At 46.2% G+C, this 24,009-nt stretch overlaps 1 pseudogene; it reads left to right on the top strand.

Moving 5' to 3' along the window:
- The first annotated feature begins 12,490 nt into the window (after window positions 1-12,490).
- Window positions 12,491-15,594, top strand: LOC129032968 (prickle-like protein 1; annotated as a pseudogene).
- Window positions 15,595-24,009: the final 8,415 nt, after the last annotated feature.

Genomic DNA, 24,009 nt, shown 5'->3' on the forward strand with positions numbered 1-24,009 from the left:
GGCGCGATCTTGGCTCATCGCAACCTCCACCTCCCGGGTTCAAGTGATTCTCCTGCCTCAGCCTCCTGAGTAGCTGGGATTACAGGCATGCGCCACCACTCCCAGCTAATTTTTTGTATTGTTAGTAGAGACAGGGTTTCTCCATGTTAGTCAGGCTGGTCTCGAACTCCCAACCTCAGGCGATCCACCCGCCTCGGCCTCCCAAAGTGCTGAGACTGCAGGCTTGAGCCACTGCACCTGGCCTATAAATACCATTTTCAAATGAAACCTTTATGCACCCTTCTTGGCTCTCTCTGTTAACCATTTCTCTATACCTGCTTTGTCTCCTTGACACTCTTATCACAAATCCTCCCTCTTTTCCTATCAGTTTCTGCCAGACCCCTGACCCCTCCCATCTCTTCTAGCCATCACCCACTCCTCCCCTCTAAAAGGACGGATACCTGCTGCTGAAGGGACGGAGCAAGACCCAGGACAGGGCCATCTCTCCACGGTTGGGAAAGAGAATTCAAAACTGATACAACACGTAGTCTTGAAAGTTCACTCCTGGGAGCTGGACAGGGCAGAAAGGTACTAAAGCAGGTGGGTCTGGTACCTCCAGGTGACTGCTGTGACTGAAGCCTTGCTTCCCCAGAACAGAGGGGACTGAAGGGTAAGGGAGCAGCCTCACCAAGCGTGACCAGAGGCATGTTTTATAATAGGTTTAAAATATTTTATATTTGAAATACAATATGTAGTTTCAATGACTTTTATTTTTTATTTTTATTCTTTTTTTGAGATGGAGTCTCAATCTATCGCCCAGGCTGGAGTGCAGTGGAACAATCTTGGCTCACTGCAACCTCCGCCCCCTGGGTTCAAGCGATTCTCCTGCCTCAGCCTCCCAAGTAGTTGGGATTATAGGCGCTGCCACCACGCCTGGCTAATTTTTGTATTTTTTAATCAGAAACAGGGTTTCACTATGTTGCCCAGGCTGGTCTTGAACTCCTGACCTCAGGTGATCTGCCCACCTCAGCCTCCCAAAGTGCTGGGATTACAGGCATGAGCCACAGTGCCCGACCTTTTTATTCTATTTTACAAATTCTGAGGTAAAAATCAATATTGCCATTAGGCAGACTAATCTGCACGTGTGTTGCTGATTAATAAGATTGCTTCATTAATCGCCAGGAATGGGCCCAAGATACCTCCATTTAATACCTCCATTTAATGGAAAGCATGAATTTAAAATGTATCTGGTGGGAGTAGGGAAAGCAGTAGTTTTTTTTACTATTATTATACTTTAAGTTCTAGAGTACATGCACACAACGTGCAGGTTTGTTACATATGTACACATGTGCCATGTTGGTGTGCTGCACCCATTAACTCGTCATTTACATTAGGTATATCTCCTAATGCTATCCCTCCCCCTCCCCCCGGGTCAAGTCTGAGAATCATCAGGAAAACTTCAGATATAGAATACTTCAGCAAGTAATAATGAAAGAGGAGAGGCTGGTCGCAGTGGCCCACGCCTGTAATCCCAGCAATTTGGGAGGCCGAGGCAGGCGGATCACTTGAGGTCAGGAGTTCAAAACCAGCCTGGCCAACATGGCAAAACCCCATCTCTACTAAAAATACAAAAATTAGCTGGGCGTAGTGGCGGGCACCTATAATCCCAGCTACTCGGGGGGCTGAAGCAGGAGAATCGCTTGAACCCGGGAGGCAGAGGTTGCAGTGAGCTGAGATCGTGCCACTGCTCTCCAGCCTGAGTGACAAAAGCGAAACTCCGTCTCAGGGGGTAGTGTGGGGGAGCGGGGGAGGAGAGAAAGATCTGCCTGTATTTATCTAGCACCGTCGATAGAAGAGAGATGGGATTTCGTGAATTCTAATCCTAGAAAAGTGTACCTTATAATGGAGGAAAAATTCTCCACACCTGGTCATAGCCCAGCGGAAGGATTAGGTGCGCACACACACACACACACACAGCGGACTGCACTCAAGAGGTACAAATACAACAGGAAATGGCTTAATTTGTCTCCTAATGTCCTTTAACATGCCTTGCTAGATTTTTTTTTTTTTTTTTTTTTTTTAATTTTCTTTTTGAGACGGAGTCTCGCTCTGTCGCCAGGCTGGAGTGCAGTGGCGCGATCTCAGCTCACTGCAACCTCTGCCTCCCGGGTTCGAGCGATACTTCTGCTTCAGCCTCCCGAGTAGCTGGGATTTTAGGTGCCCGCCACTATGCCCAGCTAATTTTTGTATTTTTAGTAGAGACGGGGTTTCGCCATGTTGGCCAGGGTGCTTTCCATCTCTTGACCTCGTGATCCGCCTGCCTCGGCCTCCCGAAGTGCTGGGATTACAGGCGTGAGCCACGGTGCCTGGCCAGCTGGATCTCTTTTTTTAGTCCCTGGACACCTCAGGAAGATCTTAAAGTTTTTCAGGCTCTTGTGGTTGTACGAATAGCCTCATTTGGGGATGTTTTTAAAATTCTACTCCAATGTAAACAAAGAAACTCACATCCAATCCCCCTCACCTCAGGCCTGCTCTGTGGCTAGGGGATCAACACTGAAGAAGATCAGCTGGGCTTGTGTGGTTCATGCCTGTAATCCCAATACCTTGGGAGGCTGAGGTGGAAGAATCACGAGGTCAAGAGATCGAAACCATCCTGGTCAACATGGTGAAACCCCGTCTCTACTAAAAATACAAAAATTAGCTGGGAGTGGTGGTGCGGGTGGTGGCACGTGCCTGTAGTCCCAGCTACTCTGGAGGCTGAGGCAGGAGAATTGCTTGAACCCAGGAGGCAGAGGTTGCAGTGAGCCAAGATGGCGCCACTGCACTCCAGCCTGGGAGACAGAGCAAGACTCCATCTCAAAAAAAAAAAATTGAAGAAGTTGGATGCCCTATGACAGAGGTCCCCATCGAGGCAGCTGAAATCTCACTGCCTATTGCAGAGTTCACTCTGCCAGGAAATTCATATAACTTTGCCCCACCAAACTCTGGCTCTCACTCCTTACCATGCCATCATGGTCTTCTCTAACCTTCCTCTTGCCTTAATGACTTTCTAGGTAGGAAGCAAACACTGGCCTCTATGTTTACTGTAACTACCTCCAACACCCCACCACTCAACCACCAACACCTCCCCAACCCCATAAACTCCAAAGTCTGCATGTCAGGCTTCCCAAGAACTCTCTTAGCTTTCAGCCCTGGCTCCATGGAAACACAGGGGCTGTGATTCCTTCTCAGCCCATCACTTGAGCACATCTCCTACCCTGCTCCTAGGCAAGCAATCTGTAATCTGTAAGATTGTTTGCTTAGAACTCCTAGGCTTCTATGCTTCTTGCTCCCTTAGAACTCCTAGGCTTCTATGAGGCTGAAGGTGGATAACAGAGGCTGATAGTCACAGGACCAGTTCTGCTATTTTTTAGACAACCTTGAGGGGATATCTAAAATCATTCTTTAGAAATAAAGAGGAATTCTTTTTTTTTTTTTATTTTTTTTTATTTTTTTTTATTTTTTTTTATTTTTTATTTTTATTTTTTATTTCTGAAGTATTTATTGATCATTCTTGGGTGTTTCTCGGAGAGGGGGATATGGCAGGGTCATAGGATAATAGTGGAGAGAAGGTCAGGAGATAAACACATGAACAAAGGTCTCTGGTTTTCCTAGGCAGAGGACCCTGCGGCCTTCCGCAGTGTTTGTGCCCCTGAGTACTTGAGATTAGGGAGTGGTGATGACTCTTAAAGAGCATGCTGCCTTCAAGCATCTGTTTAACAAAGCACATCTTGCACCGCCCTTAATCCATTTAACCCTGAGTTGACACAGCACATGTTTCAGAGAGCAAGGGGCTGGGGGAAAGGCCATAGATCAACAGCATCCCAAGGCAGAAGAATTTCTCCTAGTCAGAACAAAATGGAGTCTCCTATGCCCACCTCTTTCTACACAGACACAGCAACAATCTGATCTCTCCTTCCTTTCCCCACACTTCCTCCCCTTCTCTTCAACAAAACCGCCATCGTCCTCATGGCCCGCTCCCGATGGTCGCTGTCTCTTTGGAGCTGTTGGGTACACCTCCCAGACAGGGCAGCCGGGCAGAGGCGCTCCTCACCTCCCAGACAGGGCGGCTGGGCAGAGGCGCCCCTCACTTCCCAGACGGGGCCGCCCGGGCAGAGGCGCTCCTCTCCTCCCAGACGGGGCGGCCGGGCAGAGGCGCTCCTCACTTCCCCGACGGGGCCGCCCGGGCAGAGGCGCTCCTCGCTTCCCAGACGGGGCCGCCCGGGCAGAGGCGCTCCTCAGTTCCTCCCAGACCGGGTGGCAGCCGGGCAGAGGCGCTCCTCACCTCCCAGACGGGGCGGCCGGGCAGAGGCGCTCCTCACTTCCCCGACGGGGCGGCCAAGCAGAGGCGCTCCTCACTTCCCAGAGGGGGCGGCCGGGCAGAGGCGCTCCTCACTTCCTCCCAGATGGGGTGGCGGCCAGGCAGAGGCGCTCCTCACCTCCCAGACAGGGCGGCCGGGCAGAGGCGCTCCTCACTTCCCAGACTGGGCGGCCGGGCAGAGGCGCTCCTCACCTCCTAGACGGGGCGACCAGGCAGAGGCGCTCCTCACTTCCCAGACGGTGTGGCGGCTGGGCAGAGGTGCTCCTCCCTTCCCAGATGGGGCAGCCAGGCAGAGGCGCTCCTCACTTCCCAGACGGTGTGGCGGCCGCGCAGAGGTGCTCCTCCCTTCCCAGATGGGGCAGCCAGGCAGAGGCGCTCCTCACTTCCTCCCAGACGGGGTGGCGGCCAGGCAGAGGCGCTCCTCACTTCCCAGAGGGGGCGGCCGGGCAGAGGTGCTCCTCACTTCCTCCCAGATGGGGTGGCAGCCGGGCAGAGGGACTCCTCACCTCCCAGACGGGGCGGCCAGGCAGAGGTGCTCCTCATCTCCCAGACGGGGCGGCCGGGCAGAGGTGCTCCTCATCTCCCAGACGGGGCAGCCGGGCAGAGGTGCTCCTCACTTCCTCCCAGACGGGGTGACGGCCGGGCAGAGGCGCTCCTCACCTCCCAGACGGGGCGGCCGGGCAGAGGCACTCCTCACCTCCCAGACGGAGTGGTCAGGCAGAGGCGCTCCTCACTTCCCATATGGGGTGGCGGCCGGGCAGAGGCGCTCCTCACTTCCCAGATGGGGCAGCCGGGCAGAGGTGTTCCTCACTTCCTCCCAGACGGGGTGGCAGCCGGGCAGAGGCGCTCCTCACCTCCCAGACGGGGTGGCCGGGCAGAGGCGCTCCTCCCTTCCCAGACGGAGTGGCCAGGCAGAGGCGCTCCTCACCTCCCAGAGTGGGCGGCCGGGCAGAGGTGCTCCTCACTTCCTCCCAGACGGGGTGGCGGCCAGGCAGAGGCGCTCCTCACCTCCCAGACGGGGCGGCCGGGCAGAGGCACTCCTCACCTCCCAGAGTGGGCGGCCGGGCAGAGGCGCTCCTCACTTCCCAGAGTGGGCGGCCGGGCAGAGGCGCTCCTCACTTCCCAGAGTGGGCGGCCGGGCAGAGGCGCTCCTCACTTCCCATAGGGGGTGGCAGCCGGGCAGAGGCGCTCCTCACTTCCCAGATGGGGCAGCTGGGCAGAGGTGCTCCTCACTTCCTCCCAGACGGGGTGGCGGCCAGGCAGAGGCGCTCCTCACCTCCCAGACGGGGCGGCCGGGCAGAGGCACTCCTCACCTCCCAGACGGGGCGGCTGGGCAGAGGCGCTCCTCACCTCCCAGAAGGGGCGGCTGGGCAGAGGCGCTCCTCACTTCCCATATGGGGTGGCAGCCAGGCAGAGGCGCTCCTCACTTCCCAGACGGGGTGGCGGCCAGGCAGAGGCGCTCCTCACTTCCCAGATAGGGCAACAGGGCAGAGGCGCTCCTCACTTCCTCCCAGACGGGGCGGCCGGGCAGAGGTGCTCCTCATCTCCCAGACGGGGCAGCCGGGCAGAGGCGCTCCTCACTTGCTCCCAGACGGGGTGGCAGCCGGGCAGAGGCGCTCCTCACATCCCAGATGATGGGCGGCCGGGCAGAGACGCTCCTCACTTCCTAGACGGGGTGGCGGTGGGGCAGAGGCTGTAATCTTAGCACTTTAAGAGGCCAAGGCAGGAGGCTGGTAGGTGGAGGTTGCAGAGAGCCGAGATCACACCACTGCACTCCAGCCTGAGCACCATTGAGCATTGAGTTAGCGAGACTCCGTCTGCAATCCCAGCACCTCGGGAGGCCGAGGCAGGCAGATCACTCGAGGCCAGGAGCTGAAGACCAGCCCGGTCAACACAGCGAAACCCCGTCTCCACCAAAAATACAAAAACCATTCAGGCGTGGCGGCGCGCGACTGCAATCCCAGGCACTCGGCAGGCCGAGGCAGGAGAGTCACAGGAGCCCGAGGCAGGGAGGTTGCAGCGAGCCGAGATCCCGGCAGTACAGTCCAGCTTCGGCAACAGAGGGAGACCGAAAAAAGAAGGAGAGGGAGACCGAAAAAAGAGGGAGAGGGAGAGGGAGAGGGAGAGGGAGAGGGAGAGGGAGAGGGAGAGGGAGAGGGAGAGGGAGAGGGAGAGGGAGAGGGAGAGGGAGAGGGAGAGGGAGAGGGAGAGGGAGAGGGAGAGGGAGAGGGAGAGGGAGAGGGAGAGGGAGAGGGAGAGGGAGAGGGAGAGGGAGAGGGAGAGGGAGCAAAGAGGAATTCTTATCAGCTTTGAGAATTTAACCAAAATTATGAGACATCAGGAAAATCCCATTCCATATTGTTTTACATTAACAATTAAGAACCAATTAAGTTCTATTTCTTGACCTGGTTACTGGTTACTTGGGTGTGTTCTGTTTTGGAAAAATGTATGGAGCTATGTGCTTATGCTCTGTTTATTCCTCTTTATTAGGTTATACTTCCATAAAAAGTTTACTTACAGGAAATTATCCAGGATTCTGCCCCAACCCTGTGTGCTGGATTCTGTGCCAGCTATTTTACATCTCTTATCTCATGTAATCAGGCTGGCTACATTTATTGAGCATCTACTACATGCCAGCAGTATGTTATCTTCTTTGTTTTCTTTTAATTTTTATTGTGATGTATAACATACACATAAAAAATTCAGTTTAACAAATAGTTGTAAAGTGAACACACATGAAACCACCACCCAGATCAAAAAATATATTGCCAGCACCCCAGAAGCCCCTTATATATCTCTTCCTAATCATAATCCCCTGCAATAATCTTCATATGCATTATTTAATTTAACCCTCACAAAAGTTCTGGGAAGTTATTACCAGTAGTTGCAAGCTGAAAAATTCCCAGAGTTCACCCAGACCTAGGAGACATTTGAGTTCTAATCAGCCAGAAAGAAGAAACTGTATTAAGCACCTGGGGCATTCTAGTAAAGACCCCAGAAGCACCACACCTTGCTTGTAGGACTACCCTAGTCCCAGAGTAAAGGATACTCTAGACCTACAATAACAAAACTTAAAAACAAGCTTCAGACAGATCAAACTGATCTTCTAATAAATTAACTGTCTGCCAGGACAAAGTCTAACATACTTAAAAGGAAAAAAGCAAAATTGAGCACTCAACGAATATTGAAATGTCCAGCATCCAATCAAAAATCAGCAGAGTAGACAAGAATGGTTGTGTGCATCTGTAGTCCCAGCTACTTAGGAGGCTGAAGCTGGAAGGTTGCTTGAGCCGGGAGTTCCAATCCAGCCTGGGCAACATAGCAAGACCCTGTCTCTAAAATACAATTACAAGACATACAAAGAAGTTTTTTTTTAATTTTAAGAAGTGATCCATACTAGAAGAAAAATCAGTCAGTTAAAAACAAACTCAGAAATGACAGAGGTAATGAAATTAGCAAAAAAAACAAAAAACAAAAAGCAAAAACAACTATTGTAGCTATGTTCAAGTATTTAAAAGAAAAATGAATGTAATGTAGAGAGAAATGGGAGATATAGATAAGCGCCAAATGGAAATCCTAGAGATGAAAATATAATGTTTGAAATACAAAATTTGGCCGGGTGCGGTCGCTCATGCCTGTAATCCCAGCACTCTGGGAGGCCAAGGCGGGCGGATCACGAGGTCAGGAGATCGAGACCATTCTGGCTAACACGGTGAAACCCCGTGTCTACTAAAAATACAAAAAGTTAGCCGGGCGTGGTGGCGGGCGCTTGTAGTCCCAGCTACTCGGGAGGTTGAGGCGGGAGAATGGCGTGAACCCGGGAGGCGGAGCTTGCAGTGAGCCGAGATCGCGCCACTGCACTCCAAACTGGGCGACAGAGGGAGACTCCGTCTCAAAAAAAAAAAATTTACTGAAAGGGTTAAACAACAATTTCGGCAGTACAGAAGAAAAGATCAGCGAACTTGGAGACATAGAAATAGAAACTATCCAGAGAGAAAAGCACAGATAGAAAAAAGATTGAAAAAACTGAACAGAGTTTCAGTGACCTGTAGGGCAATATAAAGTGGTATGATGGGATTACAAGATGCAGAAGTGGGGGAGTGACAGAAATAATATTAAACAAAAATATTGCTCAAATTTTCCAAGTGTAATAGAAACTATAAAGCTGTAGCTTCAATAATCCCAACAAACCTTCACGCAAGATAAATACACACATGCACACACACACACACACACACACACAAAGCATATCACAATCAAATAGCTGGGGGGAAGTGATAAGAAGAACATATTAAAAGTAGGCACAGAAAAAACATAACATACAAAGGAAAAAAATAGAATGATCCCTGACTTCTCATCAGAAACTATGCAAGCCATCTTTAAAGTGCTGCAAGTAAAACAAAACAAAAAGAAAAACTATCAACCTAGAATTCTGTATCCAGTGAAAATATCCTTCAAAAACAAGGTAATTTTTTTTAGACAAAAGCTGAGAGAATTTGTCACTAGTAGATCTGTTATCTATGTTAAAAAAAGAAAAAAAGAAAGAAAACATTCTTCAGGCAAAAGGAAAATTATACCAGATGGAAACTTAGATTGACATAAAAAATGAAGAGTGCCAAAAATGGTAAATATGTGGGTACATATACAATACTTTTTTCTGTCATATTTTAATTTCTATAAAAGGTAATAGCTATTTAAAGCAAAAACAATAACTAGGCATGGCAGGATTTATAACATACATAGAAGTAAAATGTATGACAATAATAGCATCAATGAGAAAAAGGGCAAAATGAAAATATAATGTTATAAGTTTCTTACACTAGAAATGAAATAATGTATTTTTGAAAATAGACTATGATAAATTGAATATGGATATTGTAAATCTTAGAGCACCAACTAAAAAATAAGACAAAAAAAGATATACAGATAATAAGCCCATTGTGGAAAAGAAAATACTCCATCCAAAAAGAAGTCAGAGAAAAGGGGGAAAAATGACCAAGCAGATGGGACAAATGGGAGACAAATGGCATACCGACAGATTAAAACACAACCATATCAAAAATTACGTTAAATGTAAATGATCTAACACTTTAAAGGGCAGAGATTATCAAATTTGATTTAAAAAGCAAGATGCAATTGTATGCTGCTTATAATAAACTCATTTTAAATGTAAAGATATGGAAAGATTATAAGTAAAAGGATTTTTCTTAATAAAGCTGGCTTTTATAAAGTAAAATGATAAAAACATTAAACCATACAAATACTAACCAACAGAAATCTGGACAATGAAGTGTTTTGTTTTTGTTTTTGTTTTTTTAAGACTCGTTTTTGTTTTTTTAAGACCGAGTCTCACTCTGTTGCCCAGGCTGGAGTGCAGTGACGTGATCTCAGCTCATTGCAACCTCCGCCTCCTGGGTTCAAGCGATTCTCATGCCTTAGCCTCCTGAGTAGCTGGGACTACAGGTGTGAGCCACCACGCCCGGCTAATTTTTGTATTTTTAGTAGAGATGGAGTTTTACCATGTTGGTCAGGCTGGTCTTGGATTCCTGACCTCAAGTGATCTGCCTGCCTTGGCCTCCCAAAGTGCCGTGATTATAGGCGTGAGCAATCACGCCCAGCTGAAGTGTTTTAAAATTAGATTGTGGTGATGTTTGCACAACCTAAATTGAATTATACATTTCAAATGAATGAATTGTATGATATATAAACTATGTCTCAGTAAATATGTTCTTTTGAAAAAGAAAGCAGCCAGGCACAGTGGCTTATGCCTGTAATCCCAGCACTTTGGGAGGCTGAAGTGGGTGGATCACGAGGTCAGGAGTTCAAGACCAGCCTGGCCAAGATGGTGAAACTCCGTCACTGCTAAAAATACAAAAATTATCCAGGCATGGTGGCAGGCACCTGTAATCTCAGCTATTCAGGAGGCTGAGGCAAGAGAATCACTTGAACCCAGGAGGCGGAGGTAGCAGTGAGCCAAGATCGCGCCATTGCACTCCAGTCTGGGCAACAAAGTGAGACTCTACCTCAAAAAAAAAAAAAAAATAAATAAATAAATAAATAAAAAGAAAGATAGAGTGGCTTTATAAATATCAGAGTAGACTTCAGAACCTTATAAAAGGATGAAGGAAAACATTTCATAATGACGAAGTAAACAATTCATAAAAAATAAATAACAATCATTGATGTGTCTGCACTGAATAATATAATTTCAAAATACATGCAGCAAAATTGACTAAACTAAAGGAGAAAGACATATCCATAATTACATTTGGAGATATAAACACTTCTTACCCAATAGTTGGTAAAATAAGTAGTCAAAAAATCAGTAAGGATATCAAAGATTTGAACAATGCTATTGACCAACTTGACCTAGCTAACATTTATAGAACACATCACTTAACAAAATAAAAAATATTTTCAAGTGCACATGAAATAGTCACGAAGATAGACCATATGTTGAGCCATCAAACAAGAATGGGACCACTAATGTTTTAAATTCTTGGGGCTTTTTGGATCAAGCATCTTAATCAGATATTGAGTCTCAAGTCCCTGCTGAGTGTCTATGACACTGGTTTCTGCCCTGTTCTTCATGACCCAAGTCCTTCCAGCGGCTGAACTCAGCTTCTGAAGTCCAGGCCCTGCACCTATATAGTTCCTGATACTTTCTGCTGATGTCCCTGGCACTGAATTGCTAGACTTGCCTGGCCACTAGCCACTGATAGGACTTACTCCTTTTTGTTGTCGTTGTTTTAGTTTTGAGGCGGAGTTTCACTCTTGTCGCCCAGGCCGGAGTGCAGTGGTGCGATCTCAGCTCACTGCAACCTCAGCCTCCCGAGTTCAAGCGATTCTCTTGCCTTAGTTTCCCAAGCAGCTGGGACTACAGGCACCTGCCACCATGCCCAGCTAATTTTTGTATTTTGGCTCATGCCTGTAATCCCAGCACTTTTGGAGGCAGAGGCGGGCAGATCATCGGAGATCAGGAGTTCCAGACCAGCCTGGCAAACATGGTGAAATGCAGAACTTACTCCTTTTATCTGCCCCACCGTTATGAGTCCCTAAGCTCTGGTTCTAGCTACCCACAGTCTGACTCAATTATTCATTCAATAATCATTTATTGAGCACCCACTATGTGCCAGGCACAGAGCAAGGTGCTGGAGATACCATGAATAGGGCAGACATGATCCGTTTTCCAAAGTAGATAGTGTCTAGTAAGAGACACAGACAAGTAGCAAGACAATTACAAAACACTGTGATATATCCTATGAGTGAGCAAGTCCAGGGAGCTCTGAAAGCACAGAGACTGAATACCTAATTTGGACTTCAGGTTTAAGAAAGACTTTCTGGTGGAAATAAATCAAAGCTGAGACCCAAAGGATGAGTAGGAGTTAGCCAGAGGATAGGAAATGTGGTACATTGTTCTAGGCCAGTGGTTCTCAAAATGCGTTTCCAGATCAACAGCACCAGTATCAATTAAGAACCTGTTAGAAATGCAAATTATCAGGTCCTTCCCCAGACATACAGTCAGAAATTCTAGATGTGGGTTCCAGAAATATGAGTTTTAGCAAATCTTACAGGTGATTCTGATGAATGGTAAAGTTTGAGAATCACGACTCTAGGCTGAGGAACAACATGTACAAAGGCTGGAGAAAATGTGGTCTCCTCCAAGCCATACTTGAATATGAGAATGGTGATCCTAGTGCCTATCAGAGATGGCAACACGAGACCTAGTTCAATTCTTGCTTAACAGAAAAATAGAATAGGAAAGAAGTATTATTTGTTAAACAGAGAGTGTACACCAGGCCTTATGCTTCACATTGTTTCTCTTATCTAATCCTTACTACATCCCTATTATTAATATCATATCCATTTTACAGACATGGAAGTTGAGGTTCTGAGAGGTTACAGAACTTACCCAACCTCACTCAACTAGTAAGTAGCAGAACTGGGATTTGAACCCAGTTCTCTCTGACTCTGGACCCCTGTGAGTTTTCTATGCCAGCCCACTGCTTCCAGGAAAAAGAGTTCAAGATGAAGAGGTTAGGGCATTTCAGTAGCTTCACTCACTAAGACTCCTAAGAATGGAGCAGGCCGACAGAGCAGCCATTGTTTGATGTCCTGTGACTGCAAAAACTGGCTTTTGGCTTTATTATTATGCCTTTGGAGATGGGGCCCAAAATGAGCAAATTTGCCTTTAGGTATCAGAGAAGTTCCATATCAGATAATGATTCTGGCTGTGCACTGGAGGAGTACTCCGAGGTCCCCTGGGCCTTAGACCAGAGCAAATCTAGCTCTCTTTTGCTTGCTTATCAGAGGAAAATATCCTTATATTAACATCCCTGGAAAGAAACATCTGATTAAAGGGCTTGTACACCAGTTGCCACCACATGATAATGACGTATAGTATTGTCAGTCTTTGAATGAAGATGAGAATAAAGAATTCCAAGTGTTCAGTGCTTAGCAGCAGAAAGAAGCACTTGGAAGAGGCATGATTAAACTTTTGTCTAGGGCAGTAATGCACGCTATGTGTGAGCAATGTGGGTTGAAGATCAACTGAGGTAAAATTGCAGTGTTTGCCTCTCGAGTGGGCCCTGGAGTGTGCTGGTACTCATTCTGTTTTGTCTGTTTCACGTGTAAAGAGCTGCTGGTCAACCTCGTCTATTTTTGTCAGGATAAAAAAATTCACTGTGGCAGGCACCATGCTGAATTGCTCAAACCCTGATGCTCAGCATGTGCAGAGATAATTTTGTTGATGTTTGCACAGAAACTGAGAGTCACCATTGGCACCTAAAACACTTCTGCTGCCTTGAGCGCGAAATGGTCCCCAGAGGACAAGGTATGTTATGAAGGATGGCCACACATTCTGCTGTAGTTGTTTTGAGCCTGTCTACCCAGAGTGCTGAGATATCTGTGGGAACATATTAGTGTCGACCATGTGCAGATGACCTATGATGGGAAGTGCTGGCATGCTGCAGAAGCGTGCTTTTCTCGCGTCTAGCGTAAATCCTTTTTGTTGGATGTCTCTTCTTTCCCAAAGTCAGATTTATTACTCAAAAATATGCCGCCTCAGGCCAGGCAAGGTGGCTCACATCTGTAATCCCAGCACTTTGGGAGGCCTAGGAGGGCAAGTCACAAGGTCAGGAGTTGGAGACCAGCCTGGCTAATAAGGTGAAACCCCATCTCTACTAAAAATACAAAAATTAGCTGGGCATGGTGGTGAGCATCTGTAGTCCCAGCTACTCTGGAGGCTAAGGCAGGAGAATCGCTTGAACCTGGGAGGTGGAGGTCGCAGTGAGCCAAGATGGCGCCACTGCACTCCTGACTGGGCAACAGAGCAAGACTCTGTCTCAAAAAAAAAAAAAAAAAAAAAAATTTAGCCTCAGTAAAGACATCCATGCTTCTAATTCTTCCAATTATCCATTTCAGTCAGCTTGATCAAGAAACACCAGAAAAAGCATCTGAATGGGCAAAAGCAGTTGGTCAGCAGATCAGTGTAGACAGTCTCTCCTCTTGTCCCCTGCTCTGAACTACAAGTTTTCTGGCCTTTTGGGCGATGCTGATGACACCATTTCTCAGAAATTGGATATTCTGAGTCTCTCCAGGCAAGGAACATTTTTATCAATGCAGAATTTTGGAAAGACAGAGTACGGCATTAAACCCCAGAAAACCCTGAAGGACTGGGTAGGCATGAAGATTATATGACATAGCTCCTCCTCAAATTTGGTGATAAAAGCCTCTTCAGCAGCAGCCCAATGAGATGGATATTCGAGCCAATCAGCATTAGATATCTGATAGCATGTTCGAAAATAACAAGCTGGGCGCGGTGGCTCACACCTATAATCCCAGCACTTTGGGAAGCTGAGGCAGGTGGATCACGGGGTCAGGAGATGGAGACCATCCTGGCTAACATGATGAAACCCCGTCTCTACTAAAGGTACAAAAAAATTAGCCAGGCGTGGTGGCGGGTGCCTGTAATCCCAGCTACTCAGGAGGCTAAGGCAGGAGAATCGCTTGAATCCTTGAGGTGGAGCTTGCAGTGAGCCGAGATCATGCCACTGCACTCCAGCCTGGGTGACAGAGCAAGACTGTCAAAAAAAAAAAAGGAAAGAAAGGAAGGAAGGGAGGGAGGGAGGGAGGGAGGGAGGGAAGGAGGGAGGGAGAAAGAGAGAAAGAAAGAAAATAAGAACTGGCTAAAGCAAAACAAACAGAACCTTGCAAGTAAAAATTACTGACCTGATATGGACTGGGCACAAGATGAACAGTGTTTCTGCTCATGGCAACCACCCAGGACCTGTAAGCAGTAGAAGGCTCTAGAAATTGAATCTGGACCATGGGGCTTCAGGGTAGGCTAATGATCAAACACAGGGGTATGAAAATCCCCTGGGGTTTTTGTCAGACTTGAAACCAGAGCAACGTGCTCAGGATTCTATGGATTCTTTGGCTTTGCCCAACATCACAGTAGCTTCAGTGGATGAAGCAAGCTGAGGTCATCCTTATATTCTCTGCAAACTCTGAAAAAAAACGGAGGCAGAAGATTGTAAGAAAATCAGCAGTATGGAAACTTTGAACTCTGCTGCATGGAAGTGCAGCGTCCTTAAAGAGTCTAAGTTCAGAATTTTGTCTAGAAAAAGAAATCACGCCTGATGAAAAACTACTACATCTGCCAGTACTCAGACAATCCAAGTCTCAATCCAGACCACAGAAGGTCAGACGATGTCACTGACAATGGAAACTGCAACATCAAGATCAGGCAGCATCCAATGAGTGACAAGACCTGGGTGTACCATTTTGAAGAGAAGGGATCCAGATCTCATCACCATTTCCACAGGAGAAGTAGAAAGGTCCCACTCTGACAATATCCTGAATATTGTTATAGAAAAAGAATATTCTCCCAAGGACAGGCTGCAGCTTTACATCCCCAATAACTACAGTAATTTATGTGGAATAAAAGGGCTGAGGAAATCCAAGCGTACATCCAGAATGCCGCTAGACAGCATGCCCATCCACTTCTGAGACCATTCATACGTCCCCGGGAGTGAAGAGGTTTCTGGGATTCCTGGTGTTCCTCCTTCTCGTCCTCCTCTTCCGACTCAGAACAAAAGGATTATTTTCTGAACAATCAATCCCTCAACCCCAGCCACAGAGATACGCCTACTATACAGATGACCCTTCTAGTCCAACTCCCTGCCCGTCAGTTTGATTAGAGGACCACTAAATTCAAGAAGAAAAGCGGACACAAATGCAAAAACTATTATTAAGATAGTAGCTGTGGAGATAATGTGTTTAAAATGTAGCATTAACCATCAAAATCCTATCTCTTTTTTTCTTACATAAAACAGTTGCTAAAATAGTTTAAAGTGTTTTGCCCATGTAAATGAGAAGTCAACTGCTGTTTACAGCATCAGATTAACATTTGAAAGGGGTACTTTCTCCTGTTTACCCTCTTTAGATGGTACCTAACGGGAACATTACAGCTTTACACAGCGCTTTGGTCTCTGATCCTTAAGAGAATACTCAATAAACTGCCTCGAAGTGATTGACAGGGGTGTTGATTTTAGAAGATGGAAAACTCCAGCCACATCGGTAAAGCAATAGTGTTTGTCATTCAGGTTAATTGGATTGGCTGAGGTCCTGATTAGTCCATCTTATGAGGCAGACGGCAAAAATTAGCCACCTCTACTGGGGCTTCCTGGGCAATCTCAGTTATGAGTTAAAGTCCTAGCTTTCCTCTCTCCAGGAATTTAGCCCTCTGTTAGGGATTAACTATGAGTCCAGGGGACTCCAAATTAAATGGGGCTTACACAGATTTAAGCAGAAAGCAGTTCTGTGTATATCTCACCTCTCAGCTGCTTACCCTCCAGCACCCTGCACGTCCTAGATGGTGAGTTTCTGGTAGGTACAGATGTGACCAATTCACCTATGTATCCTAGAGGAGGATAGCATTGTTGTACTTGTTGTTAATCATGATTTTATCAATGGCTGCCCCTTGTTCCGTACCAGGATGGGCCTGAGCACTGCACTCTCTACACCTGAGGTCAGCAAGCTGCCACCCACAGGAAAAAGCCAGCCCACTGTCTCTTTTGCCAGTGAGCTTTTATTGGAACACACACACATACACACACACACACACACACATACACACACACACACAGTGTTTTTGTGATTACAAGAATAGTAATGATAATTATTAAGAAAAAAGAGGCCGGGCACGGTGGCTCACGCCTGTAATCCCAGCACTCTGGAAGGCCGAGGCAGGCAGATCACGAGGTCAGGAGATCCAGACCATCCTGGCTAACATGGTGAAATCCCATCTCTACTAAAAATACAAAAAAATTAGCAGGGCGTGGTGGAGGGCGCCTGTAGTCCCAGCTACTTGGGAGGCTGAGGCAGGAGAATGGCGTGAACCTGGGAGGCAGAGCTTGCAGTGAGCCGAGATCGCGCCACTGCACTCCAGCCTGGGTGGCAGAGTGAGAAAAAAAAAAGAAAAAAGATAGGATGAAAATTACACATACGTTGTGATTCCAATCATGTTTAAAATACTTAATTTAAAAAAGGGGGGGGCAGGTGTGCGGTGGCTCACACCTGTAAGCCCAGCACTTTGGGAGGCCAAGGCAGGTGGATCACTTGAGGCCAGGAGTTTGAGACCAGCCTGGCCAACATAGTGAAACCCCATCTTTAATAAAAATACAAAAATTAGCCGGATATGGTGATGGTGGCATGCACCTGTAATTCCAGCTACTCAAGAGGCTGAGGCAGGAGAATCACTTGAACCTGGGAGGCAGAGGTTGCAGTGAGCAGAGATCATGCCACTGCACTTCAGCCTGGGCAACAGAGCGAGACTCTGCCTCAAAAGGAAAAGAAAAAAAAAAAAAAGAATATGCCTGTCTCAAAAGAAAAAAAAAAGGAATATGTCAAAATGTTGAAATAGCTTCTCTCTCAACCCTTTCTAAGAATTATGTTCATTTCACAGATGAGGAAGGAGAGTGGTTGCCTCTAGAGATTTGCAATCGTGGGTGGCTTATTCCAATTATTCATACTGCTATATATTTTTCTATAATCCCACCCTTTGCTCTTATCCCAGGATGTGGGAGGCAGGATCCTGAAGAAAAAATTCAAAGAATATCACTGAGGCTCAAATATATCCCCTGTGCCCAATGACACAGCACTGCCACCTGTCATGGACATTAGCCCTCTGGGGAACTAAGGATGGAGGTGGCCATTGGGCTTCCCTGAGAGGCCTAGTCCCTTGAAAGCCTAGAAATACCATTCTGTAGGTGCAGCTATCTACAAAATTTGATTTACGATTTCATTTAATTTAATTTTTTAAATCCTGAGCTATCCCAGATCCAAGGTCACGGGGCTGTGAGCTCCTCTCAGGGGAATCTGGAACTTTCCTGGTGCTGTCTCAGACCCCCAGCCTTCATTTCTGCCTTATCCACTTCCCTGGTTCAGCATTACTTTGTAAATCAGAAAACGCAGCTCCTTCTGTTGTTAACTGACCTGACAGTTCTTTATGCCCACAGCTCACCCAGATCCTGTTTGAACCAGTTGGTGACCCAGCCATTGGCCACCATGCTCCTGCCTCCCTGCTCCCTACCCTGCTGGCCACCCACAGCCACCCCTCAGATTGGAGTTCCCACCAGCCAGCACTGTCACACCAGCTCTGGGCCCTGTCCTCAGCACACATACAGCAGGATGTTTTGTTGGTGAAAGTGGTGATCCAGAGGAAGCAGTTAGATTTTATTACTGGTGGTGGCATCAACAGGAGTTTGAACTGGTCCTGGCTATAGTTAATAACGCAGAAACTAGCTCAGACAATTCAAGTGCTTTTTATTTTTTGCTGTTTCTATCTCTTTGATTGCACTGGCCACTTTATTTTGCCGCTAAGCTTTGCTGTTACCATTAAATTTTGTCTCAAATGGAAGCTCTTAGATTCTGAACAGAGTCAGATCCATCAGTTGTACCTTAAATGCCCCAGCTCCCAGTGGTTCTTTCTTAAAATGTGCGTGCTTGTGAAATAAGAGAAGGAAATGTCTCCAGCAGCATTGCCAGTTCCCTGCCCCAGAGGACTTTAAACTTTATCTCCAACTCCTTAGGCTGCAAATTCCACCTACCATTAGGCTCTAAGGCAAATTTCATTTTCAGGCAACTTGAGGCATCTGGACCAGTAATTCAGGCCTCTGTATCCCTAGTGTTGTGTGTAGCTCCACTCTGAACTGGCTAATGGAATAGAAATGACTTGTAACCAAGCCACTGCCATGAAACCACATGTGACCTGGATCTCCTGCCTGGGTCCCCAATGCCAGACTAGCCTGCCATCCCAAGGACACAAAGGCAATTACCCTGTAGGAGGGCCAGGTCCTTCTCAGTCACTGTCACAGGGACTATGAGAGGTGCTGTTGTAAGGTGTTGTGAGCAGAGGTGAAAGGACCCAACCTGGGGTCTTGGCTTAGCCCTGGCCCAAGCCAGAGGTGGTGGACTTTGGGTAGTAACCGAGGGATGTTAGCCAGACTTCAGGGGGAAAGAAGCCTGAGGGGCTGATGTCAAAACCACCAGCTGCTGGAGCTCTACCCTACCTCCTGCCAGGCTCTGAGATGGCTCCTAAATCAGGTTGTGCTTAATCAGCAGAGAACATCTGTGAACACAGCCAGGAGGGAGGGGGTCAGACAAAGCCAGACTCCCTTCCACTCACTGGGCCTCAGTTCCCTCAATTGTATTATGAGAAGATCGAATCAGGTGATCTCCAATTTTATTTCTGGTTCTGTGAACCCACTAGAAGTCCTATTCCATTCTATAATCAGACAGAATAATAATATTATCTAAAAGCATAGCTTGTGAGGAACAAATTAGATAATAGGTGCAAAAGTGTTCTGTGAAGCAATAAGCCTTATGCTTATGAGATTAATTATCATAATTATCCTGCTCTCTCCCGGGCTGTTAACCATTATACCCTGTTAGTTAATGCTGCTATTACTGTCACTTACATCTTGCAACCCTACTGCTATGTTCCCCTACATTGTCACAATGTTTCACCCACTGCCATCTCAGTCACTATCAACTTTAGCACCCTGTTTTAAAAAATAGGTTTTATTGTCATAATTCAGGTATGGTGAGGCCAATGGATGAAATGACTGCCATCGAAAAGATAGTTCATCAATGAGAACACATGGACACAGGGAGGGGAACATCACACACGGGGGCCTGTTGAAAGGTCGGGGGGGCAAGGGGAGGGAGAGCATTAGGACAAATACCTAATGCATGCAGGGCTTCAAACCTAGATGACAGGTTGATAGGTGCAGCAAACCACCATGGCACATGTATACCTATGTAACAAATCTGCACATTCTGCACATGCATCCCAGAACTTAAAATAAAAATCATTTAAAAAAAAAAAAAGAAAAGAAAAAGAAAATACACCCAGGAAAACCTGCAACCCACCAAAAAAAAAAAAAAAATTATTACTCACAGTTCCTAAGAGAAGGGGGCACACTATGCCATCCAAGGCCACATGGGGAAGTACCAGGGTTGGTCACAAGCTGGAGGGAGCAAAGGGAAAATGTGGGCAAGAGTCTTTATCATGCTTTTCACCAGAAGGAATGGGCAAGGCAGGGCAAACAGGCTTAGGATTGGCTAGTTTGAATAATTTCAGTGGCCTCTGGAGCATCAGGGTTGTCCCTGCTTGCCTGTTACCTAGCCCTGGGGTACTTGGAGCAGGGAGTTAGTAGCCCAAATGTCAGAGCCTCATAAGGGACGTGGTTGGGGTATTGAGAGAAGTTAGCTAGCTTGCTTTAGGGAAGCGTTTTTGGAGAGCTCTCCGTATAATCAGCAGGCTCCCCCAAAAAAGTTTCTTCTTTTGTGGACATAAACATGGTGGGCCCCCCCTCTGCTGCACAAAGCTTTCTTCTTTCGCTTATTAAACTTTAACTCCAACCTCACCCTTATGTCCAACCTCCTTAATCATCTTAAACATAAAACAAAAAACTCCAGGTATTATCTCGAACAACAAAACACTTTATGGTCTTCGGATTGGTTGGTTTGCATATGAAAGGCATGCTCCTGGGCAAGTTGATTGCTATCTCTTAAGAATTAGCTAACCCCAGATAGGGAGTTCCTTTCAAAATCCACAAAGTCCCAAGCTGCCAAAGCATCAAGAGAAAAAGGCACAAAGCATCAAAATAAAAAGACACGCTTACACGCCCCAGCTAAGTACTGTTCCTATCACAGTTAATCTGATTGAAAATGAGAGTTCGCAGTTAAAAGAGGTCTTTCTCTACCCTTCATTCTTCATTCAACAAGCATCTATTAAGCACCCACTATGTGCTGCACACCATGTTAAGGAAGGAAGGAAGGAAGAAGGGAGGGAGGGAGGGAGGGGAGAGGGAGGGAGGAAGGAAGGAAGGAAGGAAGGAGGGAGGGAGGGAGGGAGGGAGGGAGGGAAGGAAGGAAGGAAGGAAGGAAGGAAGGAAGGAAATCATGCATTGGAAGCAACAAAACTATGTGTGTGCATGTAAATGTCCCTTGCAGAGTTATCAAAATAGAGGAAAAATCACCAACTGGATGCAACATCAGTATCTAAAACCAATAGAGCAGCTGAATGAAGTGTAGTATATCTACCAAGAGACATTATAAAGCAAACAGAACTGTATACTGGATTAGAGAAAGCACCAAACCTAGAGTCAGACTTTCTAACTTCAACTTTTTGGGCAAACGGATTAAGGATTCCAACTCTCAGTTTTTCCGTTTGTCAGATGGGGGCAGCTAATAGTAGTCACTACCTCAAGGTGTTGTGTGGAGATTAAATAAGATAATGCAGGTAAAGCATTTAAGCACCTGCAGTGGTGCTCAGGAAATGTTGGCCATTACTGTTATTATTAATGTGAGGTCAAGGAAACAGGATAATTGGATGGACCTAATAAAACATGGAAAATGTTCCTAGTAGTCTTAAGTGAAAACAACAACAACATAGGCCTGGTGCAGTGGCTCACACCTGTAATCCCAGCACTTTGGGGGGCCGAGGCAGGTGGATCATGAGGTCAGGAGTTCAAGACCAGCCTGGCCAAGATGGTGAAACCCCGTCTCTACTAAAAATACAAAAATTAGTCAGGTGTGGTGGCGGGTGCTTGTAAGCCCAGCTACTCAGGAGGCTGAGGCAGAGAATTGCTTGAACCTGGGAGGCAGAGGTTGCAGTGATCCGAGATCGTGCCACTGCACTCCAGCCTGGGCAACAGAGCGAGACTGTCTCAAAAAACAATAACAACAACAAAACACCACATAAAGCAGTATGTAGAAAAATTCTGAGCCTATGAAAAATATATGTGAAATACTTAGTTGGATGGATAGCATAATGTCATTATGAATAATATTTAATGAAATATTTATTTTAATGTTATTACAAATTTCTCTTTCATAAAAAAGGAAATGGGGGAATATAAAAATTAAAATTAAAATATAGGGGAACACCAGAAGCAATTATATATTAAGAAATTTTAAAAACAGCAAAAATAAAGTTGTCCTAGGAATTATGCCTGCAGAGTTGATGAGCTAAAAAAACCATCTTCAAATTGGAGAAGGACTTTTTTTTTTTTTTTTTGAGATGGAGTCTCGCTCTGTTGCCCAGGCTGGAGTGCAGTAGCGCAATCTTGGCTCACTGCAAGCCTCCGCCTCCCGGATTCACGCCATTCTCCTGCCTCAGCCTCCCGAGTAGGTGGGACTACAGGCGCCCGCCACCAAGCCCGGCTAATTTTTTTGTATTTTTAGTAGAGATGAGGTTTCACCGTGTTAGCCAGGATGGTCTCGATCTCCTGACCTCGTGATCCGCCCGCCTCTGCCTCCCAAAGTGCTGGGATTACAGGCATAAGCCACCGCGCCTGGCCAAGGACATTTTTTTTTTTAGCATATAAAACCCCTCATTTATCTCAATATTTGGTAATAACATGCTGATAGAAGCTAGCTCCAAGTTGCAGATCAATGTCATTGGGACTGGGAAGAGGCAACTGATCAAGACAGACCAGAGAGAAAGGAACAGAAAACCACCTATTAAATACTGACATGAGTTTACTTGTATAGTATAAACTCAAATATGTAAAAGTATATATAATAGATCTAAATAAACTGTAAATATAGATATAAAGGACGAAACAGTAGCTGTCTTTGGGTCAGAAAATTGTAGATGATATCCAGCTTCTTGTTTATGCTTTAGAAATTTTTCTACAACGGGTGTGTAATACTTTCAAATTGAGGGAAATGAGACTTTAAAAACTATTAATTTCTTCTTTTTAAAGCAAGGGACAATTAATGAGAAGATAGCAGGGAGCATGCAGAAGCCAGCAATGTCACAAATGTCATAGTGCATGTGATTGTTTATTCTAAAAACTCCCTGAGTTGGGAGCTAAAAATAGAAAGAGCTAGGGGCAGAATTGGGGGAGGCGAAGTGTCCCACCAGGAGGGCAGTGAGCAGGGCAAACTTCAGTTAGGTACAGGAGTGGGATGGCTTGGAGGGAGGGCAGGTTGGCTCAGGGCTGTCCCTGAGCAGTAGGGGCTGCAGAGGAAGAGGTGCTCCCCCAAGGACCTAGCTTGGAAAGCCTTTGGGGACAGCATTACTTAAATAGTGGGAGAGTTGTTGTAAAGGTTCGGGGTAGGAACTGGGTTCAGTTTGATCCCAAAGTAAATAGCTGTGTCCTCCCATATCCCATTAGCCTAGAAAGCTGGCTTTTCACTCCCAGAACTGGAACCTGATTTCTGGTCATTTATAACCTCTGACATCCACACAATTCTTCCCCAAAGAATTCATGTGCCCTCAGGTATGTCCTGAATTGGGTGTTTCTTGGACCAGAATAACTTTTCCACCAAAGTTCCTTCGGTGTCGTGGCTCACACCTGTAATCCCAACACTTTGGGAGGCCAAGACGGGTGGATCACCTGAGGTCAGGAGTTCGAGACCGGTCTGATCAACATGGTGAAACCCCGTCTCTACTAACAATACAAAAATTAGCTGGGCGTGGTGGCACACAGCTGTAGTCCCAGCTACTTGGGAGGCTGAGGCAGAAGAATCCCTTGAATCCGGGAGGTGGAGGTTGCAGTGAGCTGAGATTGCACCACTGCACTCCAGCCTGGGCGACAAGAGCAAGACTCCGTCCCAAAACAAAACAAAACAAAACAAAAAACAAAACAAAACAAAAAAAACAAAACAACCCAGTACTTCCAAAATCAAACAGACCTTTGGAAATAGTTTAGCCTGACACTCTCTCGGGTGCAAGCAACAGTGTTCCTTTTAAATATGAGGAAACTAGGACCCAGGGGAATTAGGTGATTTGTCCAGGGTATCTGAGTGGCTGAGAAAGTTATGGTGGGGCTCCCCAGAACCCCTCTCTTTTTCTGTGTATCTTGTTCCATTACCCCATGATGTTCTCTGATAAGAAACTTCCTTTGCTAGGATATGTCAATGCAACCTTATGTCCTGTCATAATAGTACTTAACCATTGCATCTTGATGGAATTACACTCACCATTATGTCTTGAGTGAATAATTCTTACTATTTATTGAGAGCTAGGTGCTCTTTTTTAATAAGCTGTCATTTAATTCTTATAATAAGAAGGTATTACCAGATTCTCTTTTCAGACAAAGAAGCCAAGAATCAAAGCAGTTAAATAAACCACCCAATATCACCCTTTTGGT

This window comes from Pongo pygmaeus, chromosome 2 (assembly GCF_028885625.2).
Source record: "Pongo pygmaeus isolate AG05252 chromosome 2, NHGRI_mPonPyg2-v2.0_pri, whole genome shotgun sequence".
NCBI lineage: Eukaryota > Metazoa > Chordata > Mammalia > Primates > Hominidae > Pongo > Pongo pygmaeus.